A 27,256-nucleotide genomic window follows, 5' to 3' on the forward strand; every position below is an offset into this window, starting at 1 on the left:
CGAAGCTAAATCAAGTCTGACAGACTGAGACGTGACATTATATTCCTACTTAAGAGACTGTGGAGCTCCTCATAAGAGAAGCCCAGAAAATATTTACTTCTACAGTATCCCAAATACTAAGGAAAAGGTGAATATAGAATTTAACTGAGTCCTTTTGTAGCCATTTGCTTTAAAAATTTAAAAAAAATAAATAAAATAAAAACAAACCAAAAAAAAAAGGAAAAAGAAAGAAAGACTTACTAAAGGTAAATCAGAATAGGAATGTTAAAACACTTACAAACACTGGAGTTTTCCTTGGAGGAACGGAAAATGGTACAAACCTACTATCTAGAGAGCTTCCTAATTCCTGCATCAAATGTCTACACCAACAAAACACTACTATGCAGGAAGGCACTGTGCCTGTAAACAGACTGTTGTATCATGAAAGGCCACCACTTGTCAAGCTGTATTCTCAGATGATGCCCCATTGTCTTCATTTAAGCCTTTTCCTGAAAGAAAGCACACAGAATTTGGCCCATAATTTGCTATAGTACCCTACATAGCTTCAGCAGAGGTACAATCCATAAACACGTGCAGGACTAAAACCAGAGCTTTTTACTGCAACATAACAAGTTTCACTGCTCAGAAACTGAAGACAAGGCAAATCAAAATAATTATCATAATTATAAACATGTGTCTTCAAACAGCTGGAACAAGTTGCCCAGTGGTGGTAAACTCTGCCTCCTCCAGTGCCCTAGTGAAGACAGATATTGGTCAGGAATCAAACAGAAGTTATGGAGAAAGAATTCACTGGGTGAGGGTCGATGGCCAGTGTTGTGATTTTTTATAATTTGATGATATGTTTTGGATCAAAAGTCCATGAATCTAAATCTTTTCAAGTGTCATGATCTTGATTAATTCATCCCTTTCCTCTCTTTATGCCACTTTTAAGCAATTCACAGGGCTTTTGCCTGATCCTTTTATGTCTCCTAAGAGAAGTCTGCTGTTTCACAGAGAGAAATGTGTGAGGTAATTTACTCATGTGTTATTAAAGCCTCTCTGCTTGTAGACGGATGCATGCTCATATGTTGCCATGTTAACAGGAGTTATATGAAACATGGTCTCATTACTCATTAGAAGCTCCTGGAATAAAGAGATTACTTCAGCTACACAATACTGATTTTTTGTGATCGCTGTACATCCCATCTGCATTGCTTTCTGACTCCAGCAGTCCTTTTGTGACTGTGAAGATCAGAGAGAAAGAAAAGGGAAACTAGCGCCTTGTTTAACTTCCAGCCTGATGCCAATACCCTTCTTATTGCAAGACAGAATAATCAAGGACCCAAAGTAAATTAATTCTCTATTCAAACATTCCTATCAGAAATTATGTATGGCAGAGTTCCCTGAAAATCACCAGCATATGGAGAATTTCTTCAGAGACTTACAGCTCCCCAGGCTCTCTCAGATAAAGACAACATGTTTAGAGAAGGGAATAGCAAGTAAGAGAGTTAGAGTGACTAACGGCATCGTGTTGCCTTACCAGAATGTATACCATCCAAATTTTGGCATCTTTGATCAGTTGGAGCCAAGCCCTCCCATAACGGGGTCTGACAACTGCCCTCCCCCTGCTCACCTCAGGTACTTAATTACACATAAGTGAATAGCAATAAACGAACTGAATTATGCAAAGCAGTACCCTCTCAGGAAGGAGATAATGGCACGGCCACGAGAATTTCTCCCAGTAAGTCACTTACATTTCTAGATTTACGCAGAGTCCTCAAACAATAGCCCTGGAAGGAATCAAAGGCGCCTTTACTTGAAGGCGGTTTCGGGGTATGTCATTCCAGACAGATGTTTGTCCAATCTGTTCCTAAAGACCCCACAATCATAGGAACTTCACAACCTCTCCAAGCAACCTATTCCAGTGCTTTAATGCCCTTGCCCTTCAAGAGGATTTCCTAAGGCCCAGTTTAAATTTCCCTTATGTTAATTTAAGCACATTACTGTTTCTCCTAACCATCACAAACACAGAAAACCTTCTCCTCCTCTTTGAAATGGCCTTTTATGTACCTGAAGGCTGTCATCAGGCCTTGCTTCAGCCTTTTTTTCTGCCACTACATAACTCCAGGTCTTTCAATTTTTACTCACAGATCAGAGGTTAAAAAAAAAAAAGCAAAAACCCCACAACCTTTATCAGAAGAGGACATTGAACTCTGGCCTGTCCATCCACAACTCTCTTAAAAATTCATTGATCACAACTGGCCACAGTATTCCCACGCTGAGCAAAGCAGAGACCACTCCTGTCTGAGCCCGATAGTGGGATGTTTGTCTTTCTCACAACAGCATGCCATTGCCTACTTTCAGTTAATTTTTGATCTGTTATAACGAAAGATACTTTTCTGGAGAACTGCTTTCTAGCTAGTTGTTTCCCAGCCTATTTGCTTAGCAGTGTTTCTCACTAAGAGTACCTGCAACTTGTCCCCTGCTAAATTTAACCCTGTTTTTTCAGACATTTCTTTAATTTATCACACAAAGGTAACCCCTTCCTCCAATATGCTTGCAGTCCTTCTCACCTTTATGCCTACTGCGAAGTTACCAAGCAAACTTTAAATTTTTTTACATCAAGCTATGTGTCCTTTGTTCCTAATCCATGCCGCAAGGGTTTGTTTTGCAGTAAAGGAAATTAAAATGGTTTAACACAACTTATTTTTGACCAACCTATGTTGACTGGTATTCATCTTCCAATTATTTTTTTAAACTTTACAGACAATTTGTTATGGTTGATATTTTTTTTCCTCTAGAACTGTTGTTAATTTGACTGGACTATAATTCCCAAGCTATTCTGGGAAAAAAATATTTTTTCTCCTTCTCCAGTATTCTTCAAGCTTATTGTAATTATCTGCAGACAGCTTTCATTCTCCATTGAGTAGCAGGCCAATCCCCCCTTTGATCTTCCTCATTCTATTAGTGGTTCTTACAGAATTATTTCTGGTTATCTTTGAGGTCTCATTTTGTGTCTCAGCCTTTCTGGTTTTATCCCTGAATGCTTGTGCTGTTCTTTCTGATTGATTCTTAGAAATCTGACCTCTTCTTTTTTCTGTGTGTTTCTGTCTGGTGTTAAAGTTACAGAAAAACCCTTCATCATCTACCCAGCTTGGCACCTACTGAATTTCCTATTCTTGCATTTGGACAGTCTGAACTGTGCCCTTAGCTTACGCTGAAGAACTGACAACTTTATTTCATTTTCCCTTAGCCTTACCTCTCGGGAGATCTGATTTACCAAATTCCACTCTACTGACATCTGTCTTCTTGAAACCCATTGCTTTTATCATGATCTCTCCTACCTTCCTCTTCTGATACAGAAATCCTGAGGCAATTTAAAAAAAACTAGAAATCATCCAGCAAGTATAACAATCCCCTATCATTTAATGATACTAAAGTTGAACATACAGAGGAACAAAATGTAGCACTTCAGCTGCCAAGTAGGAAGAAACAGTAGTGAGGAGGGGAAGCTTTAAGAGAAATGGGAATCTACCAGTATGTGCTCATGTAGTGTCAAAGCAACCCATAGCTTTGGAGAGCCTTAGAGATTACCATCCAAAAGAGTGAGAAATTTTATGATCTTCGATTCAGTGAGCCATGCTCTCTCAATCATAAAGTTCTGCTCTTCTGATTACCCTCAAAAATCAAAGTAACAATCTCAATAGTGCAGCCAGTACAGAAAGCATGAGCATGACGTCTCTCCTTGAGCAGTGGCACCGTATTTCTACACACTCTCAGTACCCATGTGCATCGACAGCTTTCAATTTCTTCTGTGGACAAAGCATAAGTTTTTAACCTTGAACTTCTTAAGACTGATTTACATAATAAAGCACTTCTCTGTGCCCCAGCACAGAAAGGGAGCTCATCTGGATCTCTTCTGAGGTGCCATTCACAAGTAGGCACATGAGATTTTACACGCTTAAAGACACAGCTTCCCCTGATGGGCCATTTAACCCCAAATGGAATAACTTCAGAAAACATGGCAATCGGTCCAAATAAACCTTTAACTTGCAAGCATTTATCCACTACCCAGAAGCAGATATTTGAACAACAGTGTTTTTTGAACAACTGTGTTTTTTGAACAGCATCCCCAGTGCTTAAAATAACCCAGCAAGACCTCTCATTATAGAAATCAGCACTGACACCAACCCCTTCTTCTGCACTACTTACTCCATACCAGCCTTCCCTTCCTGGACCTGCTGCCACTTCTCCATAGATGGAAAGTTATAGAGGTTCATCATCTTCTCAAGGGAGTGGGACCTGCAATCTGCCTGGCAAGTTGAGGTTTCATTCCTAGAAAGACAAAACCCAGATGTATAACAACCCTCTGACTACTCTGCATATCCCCCTCTGCCTGTGGGATTGACCCTGTTCACTTGCACATAGTTGCCTCTCCTCCTGCTACTGCCGAGAGAGAACCGAGACCCCTTTTCGGCTGGTGGGGAAGGGACATGCCTTTTGGAGGCTGTCAAGGACTGGGCACGGCGTGTGGCAGCTGATGCCCACGAAGATGATGTCTGCCAGCAGAGCTGACTGCAGCACGCAGCATACTCCAACAACGCACTGCACACACGTAGAGGTTTTTCTTTGGATGCCCTCATCACCGCAGTAGATGGATGCCTGTTTGGGGCCTTCCCCTTGTAACACAAGGCTTATGACATTTGAGAAAAAGGAGAAAATAGGGATAGGGGTGTTTTGGATGCCTGTAAAATAATAAAAATAATCAAGTCCGGAAGAACTGAACAGCGTTAGCCTTTCTCTTCAATATGCCTAAAAACATATTAAGAGAAAAACCTCTTTTTTTTTTGGCTTTTTTGTGAAGTTAGACATTTTACTCTCTGGCCTGTGGAAATACAGGCAACAGCTGCCCTTTTGGCTGGACAGACGAGCCCCAAAACACTGTAGGCACACCAATGGCCAGTTATTTCTGGGCAGGAGTCCAGGGGCTGATCTCAGTCCCCAGCCTTCTGCAGGGCTTGGGAGCAGCCTCTGTAGGAAAGCACATGCTTTTTTTCCTCTCCTTTTGGGGTGATTATCAGCAAGAGCCACTCTTGAAATGCATCTCACTCAATATTTGAAGAGGCAGCAGAATACCCTCAATGGAAAATCCCCACATCTGAAAGATCCTGTGCCTGGAAGCTGGCCAGGGCTTGCTGGCCTGAGGACCAGATTGCGAGACTCAGCTTTGCAGCCAAGAATTTTCCCCGCTGGACCAAAGAAATGCAGGAGTCCGTTTCCAAGCAGCAGCAAGCAGAAAAAAAAGTACATGGGGTGAGACGAGTCCCAGCAGTCCACAGCAGGCAAATGTAAGCTGATATTTTGCATCTCTAGCCCCTGTCTGCTGTGTGGTCCAGCAGCATCGGTGTGCCTGTGTATGTTTCCCAGGAAGGGGATGTTAAGAAACAGCAGATGTTAAGAAGACAACAAACCTGAGGCCTTCCAGGGAGAGCTGCCTGCACTGACCACAGGAGAATATCAAGGGAAGAACTGGGTTAAACTCCTCTTCCTCCTTCCCAGCAATGCGTACCACTGAATCCACCGACTCTGTCCCAGCACCTCCACACCAAATGGTCTTCTCTTGAACAAAGTCCAGCCACGGGAGATGGTGACTCCCTTTACTCAGTCATCTCTGGGTAAATTACTCAGCTGAGACTTGGGTATAAATCCTAAATTAACCTGAGATAGCTCAAGCCCCATCTTCCACAAACTGTGGAGTATTTCCCTGTGGGACTCTTTTAAATCCCTGAAAAATAGTGTAAGCAGAAACCACTTGGAAGCAACTTTCCCTGTCCCACCCCCTTTTCTTAACATGCTTGTCAACAGCACAATCCTGTGTAATGCAGGGGGATTAGGGCTTGTAGGCATCTGTCGCAGAGACCCTGTCAAATAACCGCCTGTTTGCAGTATTGACATTGAACCCAGCCTGCAGGATCAGTGCACAGCCTTAGCGGGGCTGAGGCATCGCTGCTCCACCACAACTTCATAAACTCGTTCTTCTTGTTACCGCTCGCTCCCCACAGCAGCTCTCGTTCCAGCTGGGAAAGGAGTGTGCTGAAAAATTAATGAGGAGATTTAAATATCTGATTAAAAGATAGGTAGAGGGAGGGAGAAGGAGGATGATATGTTTTAAGGGGAGAACAGGCTTTCGGGTGCCTCTGGTTCTGCCACCTGGTAGGTGTAACTTGTCTCTGCAGTAAGGATGGATCCTAATGTCTCCTCCTCTTTAGAGAACACCAGATTCATGTCTGGATCTTGCTACTGTCCTCTATTTTCAAGAGAGGTCAAAACAGCTCTTCCTGGCAGTCCACACTGGCCTCTGCTGCTCCAGCTTTCGTTTAATATTTTCTACTACTAATTTTTGGCACATTGTAGTGGTCAATACCAGGGGAAATTAGGTTTCCTTTCCTTTCTGTAACAGCGTCTCCCACAGTTTACTGGGCCAGACCAGATGTAAGTTTTCATTAGTAATTAAACCAGTTTCATCACTGCTTTAGGGGAACTAATTGATTGACCAGATTTGCAGGTACAACTTGGTGTGCCTGCAGGCTTGAATCCGTCATTGCATTGACTGCGCTCTGCTCAGAAAACTTTTCATCCATTAAAGCTGATCATATCTTTTCCCCTTCTTTGCTGAGAAAAGAAAGGGTAATTAAAAAAAAAAAAAGTCATCTGAAATAAATTAACGCTACAATAATGAAATAAAATTATATTAAAGGCAGAGTCTCATGCAGAAGGGCATGAGAATTGAGTGTTCAGAGTGCCACGCTGTTCCCAGTGGGCCTCCACACTGGGTAGGCTCTAATCAATGACACATGCCATTTCTGCAAAAGACAGCCCAAAGGCACGCCGGGGTGAATTAGAGAGACAATTTCAACCCTATCCTGATTTTCCTGCTTTTATGAGTTTAAATCTGATCTTTAACGTTGTTTGAAAACAATTTTTGTGGTTTAATTAGATATAGTGACAATAAGTCAATAGCCAGTCTAACATTTTCTGGTCTCCAGCCTGGAAACAGTGAAGTACTGAGTCCGTGGCAGAACTAGGAGCCTATCTACACATCTTAAAAGCCTTTCAAGCCTGCAGTTTAGCTCACTCTTCCACGTGTACCAATCTGCTAAATGTCCCTATACACGCTAATATTTTCAGATACCACCTTCTAAAGCTTGAAATAACTTATATATGTTTTTGTTCTAAACCCACGTCTAACAGTCTGCGGTTTGATAGTTTAAATCTTCTCTTCCATTTGTCAGGCCTGCATTAATTTGCAGGGGAGGCATGATTCAATCTGAACCTTATTGATAAAACCAACTAATGGCTGGAATTTACATAGAAATAATACAGGCATCAAAAGCTATCCAGGAGTTTGAAGCATCAGAAATAATCACAGTGCATTGAATAAGATCATATGAATAATTCAAGAGCTTCAGCATCACAGTTTTGGATTCCTATAAGATCATTGTTCTTTTTTCCAGAATTGTAAGCTTAAAAAAAAAAAGAAAAGAAAAAAAAAAACACATCGAGCCTTGTACATTTATTTAGCTCATCTTAAAAAAATGTTAATCCCCCCAGTAGCTTCCTGTGACTGATAAAAGTAAATGTAGGTGTGTCAGACCAAAACCAGTACTTTTATACGATATTTTTTTCTAAAATATCTACTAACCACAAGGCAGCAAAACTTCTCATGAGAAATAAAAAATAGGTATCAACCTTAATTTTTTTTTTTTTTAATTTTTAACAATTTGCCCTAAATATTTCTGTCCTGCTCTACCATTAACCACTGCCATTAATGTGGGACAAGGGCAGAGCGCTGGGCTAGCCCAGGGCACCCTCTGGCTACTATACCCTTTTGCAAACAATCTCAGGCAATTCTTTCTCGAATACAGCCTGCGTGGGAGCTGCGCCACATGCTTATTGCAGCGATGGTGCCTGGGGCTCTGCACTGTCCCAGCGTTCGCCGGCACGGTCACAAGCTGCCACCTGGTCGTGTCCTCTCCCCTGGCCCACCTGCTAAACGTGTTTGGGTGTCTTTCTCACACCTGAATTTCTGCTTGTCTCTATCGGCCATTTTTATTCTCTATTGCCCTTTCCACGGTGCTTCAGCCCCCATTTTCTCAGTGCTCAGCAGGCTGCCTTGGCCCTTGCATTGCATGGAAAGGGTGGCCCAGATTGCAGGAATTAGCTGCCCTTGGAGAAGGGTAGAGGGCAGCCCCAGGTTTCAGCCCCGTCTCTAAATGTATTTATTATAAGAAATACAGCAGGATCTTGTTTGAATAGACAATAGACAGGAAATTAACAGTTAAGGCTGAAACTCTAGTCCTTCATTCCTGTGATTAAAAGAAAACAGATATCATGTTGAAAGAGAAAGACAATTTCAGCTTTCATGTAGCACTGTCCTTCAAACAGTGCTTCACATCAGACATTATTTCTCTGCAGAATTTAGCCATTAATTTCCTTCATTTAAAGTAAAAGGCATCCACATAAGATTATAAAACGCTCTGTATTCCCAAACAGACAGATCATAATGGCTCATCCTGAATATGCCATTCTGTCCCTCCACACAGATATTAAATGGCTGAGATAAATCGTGGCTTGGGGGTTTACAGAGGCATCATGTCAGTGATAGCAATAGATTACAAACTTCCTCCTTTAGACAGCAAACACCCAATTACCAGCATCATCTTCCTTTATGCTTTGAATAGTGAAGGAGGGGTTGGCATCCATAATTTTTCATTTCTCAATAGATGGAGGCTGATACGGTAATGCATGTTGCAACTGAACACATTGATATCCAAAGTCATTCATAAACAAAATGCCACATTGCACAACCCGTGGGGACGTTACGGTGAAAGCAAGGAGCCTGCTCCATCTTCACGTCCCTGTATAGTGTGGGTGTGCGTGGGGAGGCATGCAAACACTCTGGACATGTTTGTGCCGTGAGCAAATAAAACGCTTGTGATAAAAACACATTCTTCAACATAGCACATACAATAATCTGGTCTGATCTCAAAGCTGACCCTGTTTTGAGCAGGAGGTTGGACTAGAGACCTCCTGAGGCCCCTTCCAACCTGAATTATCCTATAAAATGGAAGGGAATGGCTTACATCAGGCGGCTGAAATCAGCTGGGTCTTTAATGTTTGTTCCCTCCATAGCGCAGGTAAATAGAGAGTTCAGAAAACATAATTATACTGAGCAATAACAATTAAATGCTAATTACTTAATGAGAAATTAAATGTTTATTAGGAAATGGGGGGGAGGGGGCAAACAGCTCTGTGAGTCCATGGTGTTTCCTTGTGGCCACACACAATAGCCTTTGAACAGTGACCCTGGTGACCACGTCTTCCAGGACAACAGAAAGGCAATACATGTCTTAATATCCAGAGAGACGTGCCACTCTGAGCCTCTTGCCGCAGCAAAGCTCACCAGTTCCTTGACCCCTTTTCTTTCAGGGAAGGGTGCTGGAGGACCCAAATCTTTATTTCCCTATGTGTTTTTTAAGCCAGACCCATTACATTATGTAGCAACACGCTGCATCCTACCATCATCCCTGCTTGGCCAGCTCTCTGCGCACTCTCACCAAGTTTGCAACACCACCAAACTGGATTAAGTGGTTGTCACGTTGGAGGACAGGGCTCTATTCAGAAGGACCTGGACAGGCTGGAGAAACTGGCTGATGGGAACCCTGTGGAGTTCAACACAGCAAATACCAAGTCCTGCATCTGAGATGGGATAACCCTATACAGCAGTACAGCATGGGGACCAACCAGTACTGTAACTAGGGCTGTGGAATCTTCTTCTTTGGAAATAACCAAAATTTGACTTGGCAAGGCTTGAGCAACCTCAGCCTACTTTGAGGATGGCCCAGCTGTAAGCAGAAATCAGACCGGATATCTTCCAACCAAAATAATTCAGTGAATTCAACCCTTGACCTGCCCAAGAGCTCCAAGCATGGCAGAAGTCTCCTAACTGAAGTGTTACAAGCTCTTCCTTGCTGGGTGATATTAGGCTTTTCAGTTCAAGCTTAAAAAATGTTCTTTAGAAATTTGCTAGCAATAAAATGCAAGAGAGCTAGCTGGAAACAATAATTAAACATAAATGATTAAAAAAAAGATTGATCCCACTTGCAAGCATTTAAATATGCCAGCTGCTAAATTATAACATTGGCACAGACCTGGATGCCTGTGCCCATTTTAAACAGTGCTCAATGAGATCTGTGCAGATAGCAGGCTGCCCGTGCTGGCCCTTGTCCTGTGAGCAGATCAGCCTGCTTGAACCCTCAGTGACCAGAAGAACATTGAAACAAAACCTCCATGACTTCATGGGGACTCCAGGATGAGACAAGTAGGCATCAGTATGGCCTGGACCATGGGATCACCACTTAAAACGGCTTGGTGTGGTTAGAGGGGTCTGCAAATTCTTTTTAAATGTTCTGCTTGGGAAAAGGCACCCAAAACTTATAAAGAAGGGAATACAGAGCAAGTGGCATCTGGAAGAGGATGGTTAGCAGGTGGGCACACCTCTAATGCTGCAATTGTCACCTGTGTGCATCAGGCACTCATCAGTATGGAAAGTAAATCCCACACTCAACTCCAGCAGCATCCAAGCTACCTCTCCCAGCTGTTGCCCCAATCCCATTTTTTGCTGCCCAGCAGAAGTCTTCCTTTTATTAAGTATTAAGGCACAGCACTGGTCCCTTCACAGGCACCCATTCCCAAGAACAAACAGGATAAAGCTGCAGACAGGAAGGAAGCAATCACATACATACATGAGCCCCTGTGAATAGGGACTGCGCATAGAGGTTGATTTGATCCCTTACCCCACCTGCTCCATTTGCAGGCTGAATGATTCCAGCATGAACAAGAGCACTAGAAAGGGTACAGGGCCTCATACGAGGGGGCTCCACTTCCAGTTAGGGCTCAAGGCATGCACTGCTTAATAGCTGAGGACATAGCACGAGATTTCCATACACCCACATTGCCAGCTGGAAACAAAGGAATGACGGGCACATACAGCCCATCCTTGGGAATCATCTCAGGTCCCTTTCACCATCACTTTTGCTCACAGGCATGTATCAGGCTGTACGTCATGTGTGTCTCCTGCTTTTGTTAGTCATTTCATTTGTAGGCAAGCGATCGCGTCTGTTGCTCCCTTAATTATGGAAAAGTTGTCTGTGCACAATTTAAACAAGTGCCCGTTCTGCTCTTTATCAATATTGAACACGCTTCCTGTCTCTTCAGTGCTCCAGCTTGCAGCTACACAACATTTGTTCATAGCTGCAGGCTATGTCAGTGAGACTTTGATAGAGCAACAAAAGAGTTCCTCGTTCAAACAAACAGCACTAGTGAATCGACCGGAGTGTTGCAAACACTGTCAGGATTGCGGCCGACCGGAGCTGCACCAGCTCGCGGCTGAAAATGGTATTTTTCAATATGTACAGTGAATACTGTTACAGCACCTGCATCTCCCTTGGGAGGTGTTGCCAGTGCTCCCGTCTAACCTGGCCTTTCAGCTGTGAGTGAGCATCCGGGCATGTATCACAGCACTTCAGGAGGCTGGGGTGCTACTCTGCTAGACATCACATGGATGTACAGGAAAGGGAAATCTCCCTTGTAACGGAAGGACACACACACCAAGTACCTTGAAGGCCCTGCAAGTCCTTCCCACTCTCCACGGGGAAATCAAGCTCTGATCTTAGGCATCTAATTTAGGTGTGCAGCGCACTAATGTCAATACCTCCAGGAACCATTCACAGCCCTGCAGGACAGGGCACAAGCAGTGAGAAAACACAGCCCAGGAACGAAGCGTTGCATCCATGTTTTTGCCAGATGTTCCTTCTGACCTTCTCCAGACCTGCAGGTACCACCATCAGTGACCAGCAAGAAGAAACCCTGAGGACACCAAGCCAGCTGGTTACGGAGTGGCAACAGATAATATCTAGGGGTACTTTTTGATCACAAGTGATGTATGCAGCTCTAAATTGTTGTAGTTTAGCAGCAGGGAAGAAAGTTGCCTGCCGATCTTGTCCTTGCAGCTGTGGTGTGGGCAATGTAGAAATATTGGGGTGGATGGGAAAGCTGTGCCTGCTGCAAGAGCAGGCAAACTTGCTCAACAGGGTCTGCTACAGAGGCAATGGGCAGTTTTGCTTGCAAATCTTTGCCTCCTGCTCCCCGTCCCCAGGAAAACAGCTCCCTAGTTGTGGTTCATGTCCAGAGCAGATCTCGCTTTAGAGATTTGGTGGGTGCTTGCTGGGATGTGGGTTGCAGGCAAGGTCAGGCTCTGTCCCACAGAGGTGGGGACGAAGGCACAAAGGAGCCCAGGAGAGCCGTGGCTGACCAGGGCCTGGCACTGCCAGCAGAGCACGGCAGCGGCTGGCAGCATCGCGAGCAAGCAGGAAGACTGCAAATGGAGGGGTCACGTCCCGGAGCCCCTGACACACACCTCACCTTCCACCTCTCCGCACGACATGCATGGTCTGGACACCCAACCCAGGCAGCTACAGCTGAAAATGCTCTCTCGGTAGTCACAGAGGAACCAAAACTCCACTTAGCCCATGTTCAGCAACAAAGGTGTAACATTTATGATAAGTTTTCTTATTTTACTTCTCTCCAATTAGAAAAACACTTAAAAATACAAACTATGCACCAGAATTACTTCTTCACTGTGAGGGTGGTGAGGCACTGGAACAGGTTGCCCAGAGAAGTTGTGGATGCCCCATCCCTGGCAGTGTTCAAGGCCAGGTTGGATGGGGCTTTGAGCAACCTGGTCTAGTGGAAGGTGTCCCTGCCCATGGCAGGGGGGGTTGGAATTAGATATCTTTAAGGTCCCTTCCAACCCAAACCATTCTCTGATTCTATGATTCTATGATTATTACGCACACCGAGAAACACTATATTTATGCCTTGAGTCATTTCATCACAGAGGCAAAATTAGGCCTTTGCTGATTGCCAAATACCAGGAAACGTTAATGAATTGGTTTTGTTATACAGGATAAATGGCATAAAGTCTATCACGCCGTAAGTGAGGGCTTAACTTTATTTGCATAATGATTAAAGCAAAGTTGCAAATCACATTATTACACACAGGTAATAATTAACTGCAGCTTTTATGCGAGGGTTGACTTATTTCTGGTGGCTTTAGCGCCAGTTTTTCAAGTGATTGGTGATTTTGGACCCTTCTGTTCTGAGCTGTCCAGCCTGACCTAATCTTAAAAAGGCTTTGAAGGTCAGCACTTTCTGAAATTGAAACTTTGCTGAAGTTAGCCTCCTGCACATACAGAAAATCACTACTTGCTTTTTCAAACCCCAGCTGTCGCTGCTCAGTCTCATGACCATATATGAGCAAGAATCAAGGAAATAGAAGATCTGTAGGCCACAAAAATGCTAGCAGGGCGTGACTGTTTTACTGCAGGAACAATACTAGGGTGTATAACTCAATATACAGAAGAAAAATTACACTAACCAAGACAATCTAAACAAATGTCACATCCCTGACAAGACTTGAATTTTAACTTACGTCATTGGGACTTGCTGCCAGGTAAACTCCAAGTGTTAGAGCCTGACCATTAGTCAGAACAAAGGTCCATCCAGAGCCCAGTGTCTTGTGACTTGCACGGGGAAGGAGAGGATGTAATTCTTGGACAAATCCCCAAGCTTCTGGAAAACCAGGAGTTTAGCAACAGTTCGAGCAGGAGGTTGCATCTGGACCCATTTTTTTCGGTTGCCACCATGTACTGACCTCCTCACAATTTCTCAAAGCCCTTTCTGAATCCAACTTTGCTTTTGCAACAGCCTGTGCCAAGGAGTCAGTGACCTCAGTTATATTCTGGGTAAAAACTACTTCAGTCATATTGTTTCATTGCTACTAGTTCTTGCTTTGTGCAAAATAGCAATGAGTCAAGATCATCACACTCAGCTGAGCAAACCCTAACCCCAGAGAGGACCTCCTCCGAAGGCCCTCGTTCTTCCACAGCCGTTACCAATCCTTGGACCTTTTCCAGTTCTACTTGGTGCTCTTGAGAGAGTGTGGCCAGATCTGCAGGAAGCATTTAAGCTGAGAGCATAATATGGCTTTATACAATAGTGAAATGACAGTCATTTTACCTTGTCTGGAGGTGTTCAGATGCATTCACAGACAGCTTCATATCAAGTACTTGAGGCCACAGATGAGTCTGCAGATGCTAAAGATTTAGGTGGACTTTCAGAAATTATGACTCCAGGTCTCCATTGCACCTCAAAGTATAGTGCCAGGGACCAAGAGGGACACAATCCTAAAATTTAAAAAGCACAGTCAGCATGTCAGGGCCCATGTGCTTCCCACTGCTGGCTGTTATCTCAGCACTGCACTTTGGGGAAAACAAGCTTGAATCATCTGTTGGTGGAGGGGCTGTCGTGCACTGATGTGTCCAGAGCACATGAATGAAACCTCGGGTCCAGCAAAGACGGGCCAACAGATGATGCATGCTCCTGCTTCCCTTCTGGAGCTTGAACCGAGATTGCCTTCTGGCTTAGTTTTGAGGTTTTACAATATGACTGATCAAGTGCTTAACTCAAAGCTCCCTCCCCGCGCTCTGCCTGGCTTCTGTACAAGCTAAAGCCAGAACGTGCAGTTTTAATTTATACCACTAGAATAACATGCTCAGTTGTTCCACCAACAGAGAAACACACGTCTCAGAAACGTCTTTTGCCAAAGTCTCCCTTTCTTTGCCACAAGCCCGCTGGCTGATCCGTCGGCCAAGAGTGCCCTTCGTTACTCTGCAGCAGACCCCCGGCTCCCCTCTGGCACTGCAACTCCAGCAGAAAAGAGGGTCACCAAAGCACAGCAGGCAACACAGCCGCCCCCTCCTACTTCCCACAAGACACACATCCTCCCTCCACCGGAGCAGAGGGAGGAAGGGGGGAGATTTCTGCAACTCCAGAGCCTTGTAGGCAGTTTTCTCTTTCAGGATGACTAGAACTGCTAAATAAAAATGACCATGTGAGAAATGAGTCGTCAGAGCCATTTTCCACCAGATTGGGTAGGCAAGAAGCATGTACACACCGATGCCAGTGGTTCAGCCACTGCTTCAGGTCCCTGTACCCCTGGAGCTGCAGCAGGCACTGCTGATGTTCCCATGGGGAAAGGACCACAGCAAGCTCTCCGCAAGGGCTGATGTGAGCACAGCAAATGCTGTGTGTACACAGCCCCAGCTCTGCAAACCCAAAAAGCACAGATAGAATAATAAAATTGTTTAAGGTTGTGTAAGTAACCACATGAATATGCAGGAAGCCTATAAATTCTTTTCAGACTGCTTTGGTGCACTCATGCTTGCAGATTTCTCACACAGGGAAGGTAAGGCTGCTTTATAAGCTGCAGATAAGGACTTGACTGGAAGGTTTATTGATGGAAATGTGATAAGCGAGAACAAATGGCAGCACTGAAAAGATGGTCCTGCTTCCAAAGAGTGAACAGAAAAGAGTGTTTAGCTGCGTTCGTAATCATGTGGCTTTTATTTCTAGCTGCAATTAGATATCACCTGGTCTCTCTCAGCTATGCAGAAATTGTGACTAATACAATAAGAGGTCGTTTCCCACGTGCAATTTTCAAGTGCCTGTAGGATATTTTATTGCTCAGATGATAGCTAACACTTCCAAAGGCATGTAAGTCAGGTAGGAATGCCTTCCTTTTCACATATGACTTGGATCTCAATCTGCAGGGTATTTAGGCAGTTAGCTTCTGGTAAGACATTCCAAATTTCACCAACATTACCAAAAATCAAAGTGGGATGATTACATCAGAAAAAGATATTAAGAATCTTTCTCTATCAGGGTTTTAGTAGTCTAAGTCCCAAAGCTCTTCAGCTTGAAAAGGGCTCTGAAGAGCCAAAACTGATTTCCAAAAATGGAGCCACAAACCATCACCATGGGGTCCAGACCGACCTTCCCACTTCTACCACAGCAGCCGGGACTTTTTAACAGCCTCTCAGGACTCGCATCTCAGTGCCCTGAAACCCTACGATGGTACTTCAAGCAGGGCTGTGGGAGCACAGGACATCTTGTCTCTTGGTTTATTCAGCAGTATGCTTCATTTTCCTCCCTTTACGTCCAAATGCTTTTTAATGACACAGCTAGGAATCAAGCAGCACTGAATTACCCCTGATGTTCGAACACCTTTGTTTTACATTATCTAACCATGCAGAAAAGTGTTTGAGCAGTGGTTTTCTCTTGTCCTGGGATATCTGAAGATGTTTTTTCCACAGGAGTGCAGCTTCTCTCTAAGACCTCTTGGAAGATGACCTTTCGGCACTAAAGTGTGCGTTGGAACATATGGCCAATCTTTATCTTGGCATGCTGGGGAGGTTAGCAGAGGTCACTCCCAAACCAGGTCACTGCTGCTGCACACCTGCTACCCAGCTGGAGCTGCTCTCGCCGGACACAGCACAGCTCCACAGAGCAGAAGGGGCCATCCCATGCACAGGGGACCACTGCGGACAATTTACAAAATCCCAGGCAACTTCTACTTCCCATTCCCAATCCGCTCAGCTCCTCAATGCCTGTTTACTTTAACTAACCACTCTGAAATGTAGGCTTGGAGTTTAGTTGGATGGGAACTTGCACTGTAGATGTCAATAGCATGAAGGGCAAGTTTTAGTGTTTAGCATTTCTGATTCAGCCTGGAAGTCCATGGAAATGCTAGAGCATGTCATTACTCCTATAAATCCCAGTCAGCAGAGAGGGCTGCAGCTGTATGAAATACTGACACCACTCTGAAATTATATATCCCTGCAGTACCGGCCCTGCTCCACAAACTGGAGTATCAGCCCCACAGCTGAATCTTTCTAAAATGGTCATCCGATGATTCATGCAAGTTTCTTCTTCAGGAAAATAACAGATGGGGTGGGTGAATGCAATAAAGGCCAAAAAAGCCACAGCAGACACATTTTCTATAAAGCCTTGCAAATACAGCCTAGCCCTAATAGATTGTGGCAATGCACCAGCCAATATAACACTCTTGTACCATCTCTTGGGGCCTAACATAGATCATGGCCTAAAGTGTTATGTGCATTGAATGAGGTCAAACACTCTTGGGGTTCTGGTGATACTGATGACTTGAGAAAACAGAATTCACATCTCTAGATGACCCTGCAGAAAGTCATTTCTACTCATTCAGGGAGCAGCAATTCCCTGACTCACGAAGGTGCTGCGGGATGAGCAGCTATTGTATGGTCCAGCCACCTTGGCTCCTCCTCTACAATGTAGCTGCATCTAAGACCACAAAGAGGCTACGTGAAGCACAGTGTACTCTGTGTCCCTGTATCAGCAGTAGCCCTCAGGCACTTGTGTCTCCGTTGCAGAGATATCCCACATCTTCTCTGCTCACTGAACCTTTAGGAAGGAGCCAAGGCTGTTTTGTTGACATGATACCATGGGATATATAGCAGACAACTTAAGTCAGGCCCTTGCCCCTGACATCCCATAAGTGGGAGCACACTTGGGTAACACAGAGAGACAGTCTGGACCCAAGTTTCTGTCCCTGCTGTCTACAGCTCCTGCATACCAGTTCTGATCTGTACTTGAAATAGCAACTAGATATGGCCTCTGGTGTTAATGGTCATAAAGGTACTTCAGATTAGACAAACATCACAGTTTTTTCCACTTAAAGGCAGCTTATTTTATCAGCAATCTGCATACTAGACTTACTTCTATTAGAGGCACTAAAAAACCCCAGATCCCAACATCTGGAAACACCACTATCAAGACCAGTAAAAAAAAGACATTTAAAATACAGATTAAGAATAGGGCACTAATGGGAATGCAACACATGTATCAGCACTTAATACTTACTTAATGTGAAACATGGCTTTATACGACGCTGTACAAACTCAACTGATCGGTCAAGGCTGGCCTTAGACCATAGGTAGATGAGCCAGTCCCAAGAACAGGCTGCCAAGGCTCTACCACCTTCATTAATATTTCTGATGTGGTGGCTTGGAGGAGATAAAGTGGAAGAGTTGTCTCCTATCCTGCTGGTCTTTCTGCCCCAGCAGAGGGGCCAAGGATGAGTTCTTGCTGGTGCTGCTCAGTAAACTGCCAGAAGGACCCTGCTCCAGGCCGTGCCTCTGATCTCCAGGGCAGACAACAAAGCTCTGAGCAGATCCAGCCTGGTGGCAGACATGATGGAAAAAAGGACCTATTTAGGGCTATCTGGGCCAAATCTTCCCAACCAGCCTGGATTCACCCTTAACACATCTATTCTTCCCAGCCAGTTGGCCAATCCTGAAAACAATGCTTAACTCTGCAAGACATTCGTGGAAAACCTTGCAGACTGAGTTTGTTGCAATTTGATATATTATTGGTAATCACAACCATCCATACAGCAGATCACCAATGTAGTTCACTGTTTGGTTTCCAGCACCAGTGTCAAGTTACTGTCTACTGTTATATCGAATAAATCACATTTACCTGCTTTTGAGATGCACTTGGAGACTGGTAGAGTAAGTCCTCTATGCACAATAAATATTATGGATGACTTAAGTGGAAACTAAATAAAATTTGGTGTTCCTGCAAAAAAGCAACCCAAAAAGAGAGAGATTTTGAAACTGTGATCAACTGGAACTTACCTCTTAATCAGATTTTCACCAAGTTCAGAGGATCAATTCCATAATACTTTCTTCGGCAAAGTTAACTGCCCAACAAGTACTGGTGTGTGATTCCAGATGGAAACAAAATTGAGAACTCCACTGAGCAGGATAAGTGTCCAGCTGTGCTTTTCAATGCCATGAAAAATCCAGAGAAAAGCCAGAGTGGATGGATTCCAAAATATTTTAACCGGCAAACTCTTCAGTCCAGACAGCTGAGAAAGTCATTGATACATGATTAGAGCATGAATGACAACCTGAAAAACTGTTATCAACACACCTTGGAGTCTGTGACAACTTAATTAAGAGAGGATAATAATTGCTTTACAAGGAAAAAAGGCAAAAATTATTATGAAATTTGTAACTTTACTGAGTAATTTTTGGGTGGATAACTTAAAAGACCTGTTCAGTCCTCTTGTAATTAGCTATAGCTGGGGTAAAAAGACAGCCGTGGAACAGAGTGTCTTCATCTCACCAGACATCAACATCTGCAGTGTAGGCATCTGGCCAAACAGGACACTCTCAGGTGCCCACTAAGAACGGGATGAAGTGCTCTGACATGACATGCCTTCATCTCCATTGATCATAAAGGGAGTTTACATGGCTAGGAGCTAGAGCTATCACAAGCATGAGCAACTTTAGACTATCGCAGAAGAAGGTTAGGTAGGAGGTAAGTGGATGCAAAGTGGATACAATTGCAACCTTTGGAATATTGTTTTCATGTATTAAATTGCTTCAATATTACATGAAGAAAGCAAGGAAGAAAAGCTTGTCTCATGGTCAGCAGGATTTGCTGATTTGAGTCATTCCTTCATTAAAAAGTAGCCTCTCCATCCTGTATCAGGAGTATCCTGTATCTTTCTCATCTAAACTATGACAGAAGTCTTCCCATTGGAAGGGAGAAGCAAGGAAGGGGTGCTTACATCTCCAGTTGTGTCTGCTGGCCAGGTTCTTTGTGGACTATGCAGCATTGACAGATTCTTCCCAGCTGGAGGAATAACTTCAGGATGTCCTGGGAATCCTATAACCATCATGCACCAGGAGAGATGTCTTTCATCCAGGGACGTGGTCAAACTAAACAAGGACAATTCAACACCCTGACAATTCAAAGGGACACACATGAATATTGAATCAAGTAGGGAAAAGATCTCAAAATCTCAAAGACAGATGTTCTGAGCAACACGGGTGCGCACATTCCCATTACTGGTAGTCTTCACCACAACCATACCTGGGTTCAGGTTTGAAAACTTGCTATGAAATACAAAATCTTATTAGTGTGTAAGCAGCTTGTTGTACTTGGAGAACATCACCCCTTCCTTGCTTCTCCCTTCCAATGGGAAGACTTCAGACTGCCTTTTTTCCTCTAAAATTCCTGCCACAATGGAAAGCACAAACACTAACTGCTCAGGTGTTTCCATCAGCAACCGGTTGATTAATAGAAAATTCCTTCCCCACATCTGCCATTCACACAGCTAGCAGAGAGCTCCTGAGAGCAGTAAATTAGAGATGTAAGGACAAAGCAGTGGGAAGGAGAGTTTCCAGGACTGTTCACGCGTTGTTGGTATACCCCATTTCTAAGTGGCATTGATCCACACCTAACAGGAGCCAACTGAAGCACAAAAGCTTAAACTGGAGGCAGCCGCCCCCAAAAGAGTTTGGATTCATTTTTAAAAAGAGATTTTTTGTTGTTGTTCTGGTAGATCCAAACCACAGGGAAAGATTTTGTTTCAATTTTACCAATCAAAGCTGGAATATTATTTTTTGCAGAAGCTGCATTTTCCATCAAAGAAATTTTCAATTGAACATTTCTGATTGGTTTTAAAATTGTTTTTAACATCCCCTGTCAGTATCAGGATTGGTTTCTGGATATACTCTGTTTATTTTACTTTCTCTCTTAGAAGATATAAAATCTGATGCAGTTTGAAACTTAGTAGTATTTTTATTGAATGCTGAGATTATAGCATTCAATAAATGCTATAAATAAAAAATAAAAAAATTATAGCTGCCAGAGACTGAATTGTTTAAACAAACTTTCCAAGGCCCCAGTGAATGTATCTCCAGGAGTGGATTGAGATGTCAGGGGAGCAAAAGCTACTTGATTTTGTAATTCAAGAATGACTTTTTACTGATATAAACTTAATGTAGCCCAGACAAACTCACAAAGCATTTAAACCATGTAACAGTTTAAATATTCGGTTTAATAATCTAGTTGGTGTTATCTGCAATGTCTGGAAATGCAGTATTATATCTCGAAAGCATCTAAACAGGAATGTGGAATACCAAAGCACCATGCTCTTCTCTTGCTCTTTTGGGACAGTCTTTAGTTAGGGAGGTTTGAAAAAGATCGCACTGTAAAAACACGTATTCTTTCTTCTGCTGTTGCTTATGCTGTTCCACACGGTTTCAAATATGAAAACATATTTGAATAAATGCATATTTAATATCTTAGATTTGACTCTTCTAGTTGTAAAGTTGGATTCTATTGTAGGATTAAAACTTGAATATTTTCAGGCAAGCCTAATAATAACTCACCAGGCATATTTGTAGGTCATATCTTTGTTTTCACATCACGGGACACTGATTAGACCTTGTCTTCTTGCACATGACCAAAACTTGAGCAAGGTCTTTCTGTCACAATGAGGTCACTGAGCAAATCCATCTCAAAGGAGGAATTACTGTGGAGGAACTCTGTACCAGCCTTTGACACTGAAGTGATACATGCTAAATACACCCAAAATTATTTCTTTTAGCAATTTTTACCCCAATCTATTTCAGCGATCTGGTTACAGGATACCACCACCAACAGCTGTCTTGGCACGAAGGAAGGGTCAGGAGAAAGTGGCTGGAGGGAGGAAGGTATTTCTCAAACCAGCTTTGCCATCAAAGCCAGCGTGCTGTGGACAAACGCCCGTCTTTATTCTCCAGGTGGTTTACGAGCACACCTCGAGCGGACCTCGGGTACCGTGTCCAGACACGGGGAGCAATTCATTACCGACCCACAGTGCAGCTGGCAAGTAGCACAGCAGGAAAGGAACTTGACTAAAGATGCTGGCAGGCCCAGGCGGTAGATTTAGATCAATGTTAGCGTGATAAGGTCCTGACTGCTACTTGCTGTCCTCAACCACCACTGCCCCATCAAAACACATCCCTTCTGACACCAGGCTGCCTCTTGTTTCTGTGGCCGCTGCTGCACCCAGAGTCACGGCACACCAGGAGATCAAGCCCAGCACAGTAGAAATTCACTTGTTTTCTCCACTTGGAAAGGCCCCGTCCAAGATGTTGGGGACTTTCCAAGAGACCACATGCCATCTTGGCATATTTACCTTCCCCCATGGCGGTCTGCATACCTGGCTGGTATCACCTAGCAGTAAATTAGGAAAACAGGTATTCACTACACCACTTCCTGCATACTTCTTTGTTTGACACTTTTACACTGTTAACAAGTTCAAACAGCATCCTGCGACAGGGCTTGTGGGCATATGAGCCCGGCAGGCTAATGTTCGGCATGTCCATGCTGCCCACGTGCTGCTGGCGGGGGCTCTCCAAGGCCTTGGGAGCTCATCACACCTCTCTGCCACGTACATTCGCTGTCCTTTGCTACACCGGATGGACAAGCCCAAAACTCTGCTGCTCCAAATTCAGGTTCAGCCTCATAGTTTCTCACATGAAGAGACCTCCTGGATGCCTGACCCTCACTGGCCTGAGTCTCCTCGAACAGCACTTCAAGCAGTACAACCATGTCTACAGACAGGTCAGAGTTTAATTTAATTTAAATTTTTTTTCATATAAACAAGAAAACAGCTAAATGATTGACTGCAGCAATCTCAGCCAGCCCACGCTGCACGCAGACGATCTGCTGTCACGTATCAGGCCCTTTTACAGCGAGGCAAGCAGGAGCCGGGCCAAGAAAGTTACCTCGGCTCTGTCCCACGTGAGAAAGCATTTGGGGTTTGCAGCAAAAGCCCTTGGTAGTAGGTGAATGCAGTGAGCAATTTCCCAGTGCAAAGCACTTATCTTGAAAGCAGAGCTTTGAGCACATGACATAAATCAGATTTCTGAGCGCTTCTCATCCTTTACTTTTCTCAAATCCTGCTGGAAAGGTACAAAAAGCTCAAGTTACAGAGTACCAGAGCTGCTGATTCACAGCAGAAATGAGCAATAACAACAGACAGAGCCTGCTCGTCCACAGCCTCCTCTCTGCGACCACTTGCTGTGACCCTCTGCAGAGGTCCAGGACTAGAGAAACCTCCTACAGCGCAGCTTTGATGGAGCGATGAAAAGTCCAACCTGGTCTATGTCTCATGATAGCCTAAAAGTGGAAGAAAGCTTTTCTCCTCGTTGTGCCGTGCCTCAGCACCTCAGAAATTCAGTGTGGCTGCTGGGGGATGTGCAGAGAATCACACACAAAGCCGCTGCTAGAGCAAAGTTGCAGCATTTTACCCCGGCGATGAACTTTTTCTCTCATTTCCATTTTCATTGGAATATCAATTTGCATTTATTAAAAAGCCCTTACCCTCCTCTCCAGAAAAAAAAAAAAAAAAAAACCCACCCTGATCTAAAGAAAGAGATTGGTTTACATAAAATCCTATTAGTTTAGCTGATTGCTTCCAAAACATTTCTGAGAAAGCCTCCCATTACCATACAAATGGTGCTGGGCCTTTTTGCAGGCTAACTGCTAGACAGCGTGATGATTTGGGCAAATATTCATCAAGACAGCTGCTTCTGTGGGCGCGGCTGAGAGCCTGCCGCACGCCATTTAAGAAAAGAGCAAGAAATAGTTGATCACCTCCATGAAGCCAACAGCTAAAGCAGCAGCAGCCCTCGCCCCGCATCCCCGCTGTGGCACACGTGGGGAGCACCCGTGTCGGGGAGCCTGTGGGTCTGTGGAAAAGGAGGAGGAGGAGGACAGAGATGATGGGAGAATCTGGGAGGGGAGAAGGAGGCTGGCAGCCTGGCGGGAACGCGTGCAGGGATCACGTGCCAGAGAAGAGCAGCGAGGGAGCGTGCCCGCCGCCTTGGCTGAGAGCTGCATTCTTCCTCGGTGTCATCATTTTCTCCTCCTTGCTGGAATAACCACGAGATCCCACAAGCTTTTCCTGGCCAACGAAGCCAAGAGAGCTAACAAAGCTATAATTTTATAGACCTCTATGTAAACAGCTCCTGGAGGTGTTTGCATCAGGCCCACCCCTGAGGCACAGCTCACTGGTCGCCTCTTTGGGACTGCAGGGTGCAACCTGGGTGACGTGAAAACAGCCGGGAGAGAGGAGATCACCTTGGCGGCTGGGCACTGTGGTGGGCAGGAGATTGTCTAGGTTTGTAAAAGAGAAGCTCACCACTGAAGGTCTTGCAAAGTCTGCAAAGGCTTTGCCAAGTCAGGGCTTTTGAGTCACTGGATAAATACGGTCCTCTGCAATCGTGTGGGTGCTGCCTGCCCCTTTCCTGTAAGCACAGAGCATTTCTTAAATACTCCCCAGAGGTGCTTTTGTGAATCAGACAGCCATGTGAACAAGGCAAGGATCCAGATCTAAAATACCATCATAAATTTGGTGAAGATCCCAAATCTGTGAAGAGTCTGCACAGAGCTTGGTTTTTTTACTTTAACACCAATCATTGCAATCACTTCTGAGAGAACAAACATCTCACTAATAGCAGTCACGGGGTACAACAGGATGCAGTAACAACCTCTGTAACTACCGTAATGCAGAAAGCCACAATCAGCCTCATTGGCCTTTAAGAAAAAATAGTGTGTGTGGGGGGGAAATCAGTGACGGCTAAAGATGCAGCATGAGAGAGCAGTAAAAATTCAAACATTCAGCAGCTATTCCACATAACATTTACATGTAATTTCCTGTTCTAATAACCCGAAATGGAAAAAAAAAAAAAAAAATAGAAGAGCTACAGTACCAAGGAGATATCATCAGCCATTGCCAAAAATAAAATAAAACATCAAATCCCTTGGACTTTTCATCAAGGGGGTGAGCGAAGGGAACATGCAAGTCCTAAGCCTGTGTCTTGACTTCCCTGCGAGCACCTGGCAATCTCACACCGCCGGCTCCAGGCGAACGAGCTGAATTATCCTGTCCGGGTCTGACCAGCACTGGTAACCAACGGCTCCTTGCTCCCAGCCTGTGTTAGGAGCGCTGCGTGGAAACCAAACGCACAGGGGGATTGCGAGGTGCTTTTCCATCCCAAGCATTTCAGCGACCAGTGACACAGCACAGGCTGGGCTGTTAATGAAAGCCACCCAACATGCAGCGGAGGTGTGTGTTTTAAAACAAGCACCCAGTCAATTCGGCAGCTTTGTCCCCATTCTGGGAGAATTTTCCCAAAGACATCTCTTTCCTCAATTTGTAATTTTCTGGAGACCTAACACATCATTTGGGGGTCAAAATGGCACCACAGCTGGGCAGGCACCCTCTTGCTTTGAGGTGACAAAGCACAGAAGGACCATCCAACAAAAGAGAATCACATCTCGCCTCAATCCCGGCTTACAGAGGAGGCTGGAGGGATGGATGCGTTGAGGGACAGCCTTCCAAAGCAGTGAAATCACGACCTGTGTCTGTCCCTGTGTTTATGCTGTACGAGGTAATTAATCAGTTCAGCACGGCACTGTCAACACCAGCAGCAACTTCCATGCGCGCTCACGGCCACGTCTGCCACGCGGGGTAGCACACACAACACCTATTTGCGGGTCAATGGCTATTCTTCTAACAACTGACTTCAGCTTTCTGGGAACCTGGGACTTGGACTAACCCACCAGGCTGAGCTCAGAGGCAGGTCTCAGACCTGACACTGAAGATCAGCAGATGCAGGAGGGACTACCAAAAGACCAGTTTCCTTCACCTGCCTGCTCCCAGCCTGGCTTTCTCTGCAGCCGGGATGTGTGAACAAGGAGTGGCAGACAGGCAGCAGACAAAATAACTTTCTCCTTCCCTGCACTTCAAACCCTGTCCACGATTTTGCAGCTGCAGCCTGTCCCTGATGCCATGAGAGAAGTAGAGGGGAGCCAAAGGGAAAAACAAAAAAGCCCTTTCTGAAGACATCAGGCCAGTTGTACACTGGGAGGGAAAACCCTTGCTGATTCGAGCCCCCTTCCCATCTGCTCCATGGAGGTGACTGGCCGAGGCAGCGGAGCATGAGATTTGATTATAATTATTGTCTTAACGCAGAGCTGAAATTGTTCCGAGCACGCGGAGCTTCTGGGAATAGGCAAGCATCCAAAATAATCTTTGGACTGCAAACTCTGTGACAAAGAGATGGCATAAACCGACAGACATCACAAAACCCTTCGGAGTCTACTTCCCATCATCGAGCAGGGTTGTCCGCGTCAGTCTGCAATTTCACCTCCAGACAGCTCCCGCTTTCATTCCGGCCTTGGCAGACACATTGTTTTTCAATGAGGAAAAAAATACGTATATCGAGGGACCATAAACCAGCTCAACCCAATTAAATCAAACCCAGTGGCTGCCGGACTGTGCTTCTCTCCGCAGTCAATTCCGATCTGGTGCCTGCCGTGCAAAACCAGTGACACTGTGGACTGCAGCAACACAATTAGGACTGAAGCCCAGATCTATAAAGGTATTCAGATGCCTAAGTGGCCGTTAGACATCTAAATATCTTTGTGGAGTGACACACAGTTCTTGGGCCAGAAGTAGGTTTTCTTACACAGAAGAAACCAGCTCTATTACCACGTATATTCCTGAGAACTCCTATACGACTCTTGGCGTCGAGCAACACCTGTAGCTCAGGTTGTGAGAAGCCAGATGCATGGGGGCGCACCACCTTCCCATCCACTCCTTTTTCTCTTAAACTCCAGAAGTTGGAAGCATTTACTACTCCCCTGCTTCTCATTAAATAAGCCTGACTTCCTGGAGGCCGTGCAAAGCTTTTAGTAGTTAGCAGCACACAGTAAATTAGAAATAACGGGTTTGCTGGCTGGAACATATCATGTTGTACATCCTTGGGAAATGCGTTTGCAGCAGTCCACGTCACAAGCGGATGCTTTCTGTCTACTAGGTGGTTCCTGGTGGTATAGCAGAACTTGGTGAGCATCAGGGGGATTTTACATGATAATTGGCCAGTGTGCACAAGGCTTAGGAGTTTTGGCTGTTGGCATCAGTGAAGCAGGATTTGGTCTCTCCCCTGAGTTTTGCAAAGGAATCTAAACGGCTTATGCTATTCCAGGTGGGCAAAACACTGTGTAGGGTAGGAGCTCACATAAAGTCGATCCAGGAGAATTAGTATTTCTTCTGGCTGTTATATCCTGCCTAATTCTAAATCCTCTAGGAGTTATTTCACCATAGCATCTGTACAACGAGCTCTGAAATTCCTATTGCACTGACTTGGCTATGAGTACCCCTGCAAAGGAAATTCACTTAAAACGTCCTTCAGAGTAATTCAAAATTGGAATGGACAAGGATAATCTTCAAGCAGGTTGTGTGGGTACTGCTCTGCATGTTGAATGAAAGTTCTCCTTGGTGCCTTTCTGTTAAAGGTTTATTTTTGTGACTCTCAAGTAATGCACAGCCATGTTTCCCTCTTCCAGCATGCTCCTTCTGAATCACATTTTCTCCTGGTATTTGGGAGAGCAAACAGCAATAAGAAGTGTGAAACCTCTGTGGCCT

At 44.6% G+C, this 27,256-nt stretch overlaps 1 long non-coding RNA gene across 2 annotated transcripts; it reads right to left on the bottom strand.

Moving 5' to 3' along the window:
- Window positions 1-288: 288 nt before the first annotated feature.
- LOC140652215 (uncharacterized) lies at window positions 289-14,103 on the bottom strand. Of its 2 annotated transcripts, none has more exons than XR_012042693.1 (3): window positions 13,532-14,103; window positions 4,192-4,314; window positions 289-488 (listed from the first exon to the last, which is right to left on the bottom strand). It is a non-coding gene; the product is annotated as an uncharacterized lncRNA (long non-coding RNA). The 2 variants fall into 2 exon arrangements; XR_012042694.1 differs by lacking the exon at window positions 289-488 and adding an exon at window positions 3,484-3,791.
- Window positions 14,104-27,256: the final 13,153 nt, after the last annotated feature.

This window comes from Ciconia boyciana, chromosome 5 (assembly GCF_034638445.1).
Source record: "Ciconia boyciana chromosome 5, ASM3463844v1, whole genome shotgun sequence".
NCBI lineage: Eukaryota > Metazoa > Chordata > Aves > Ciconiiformes > Ciconiidae > Ciconia > Ciconia boyciana.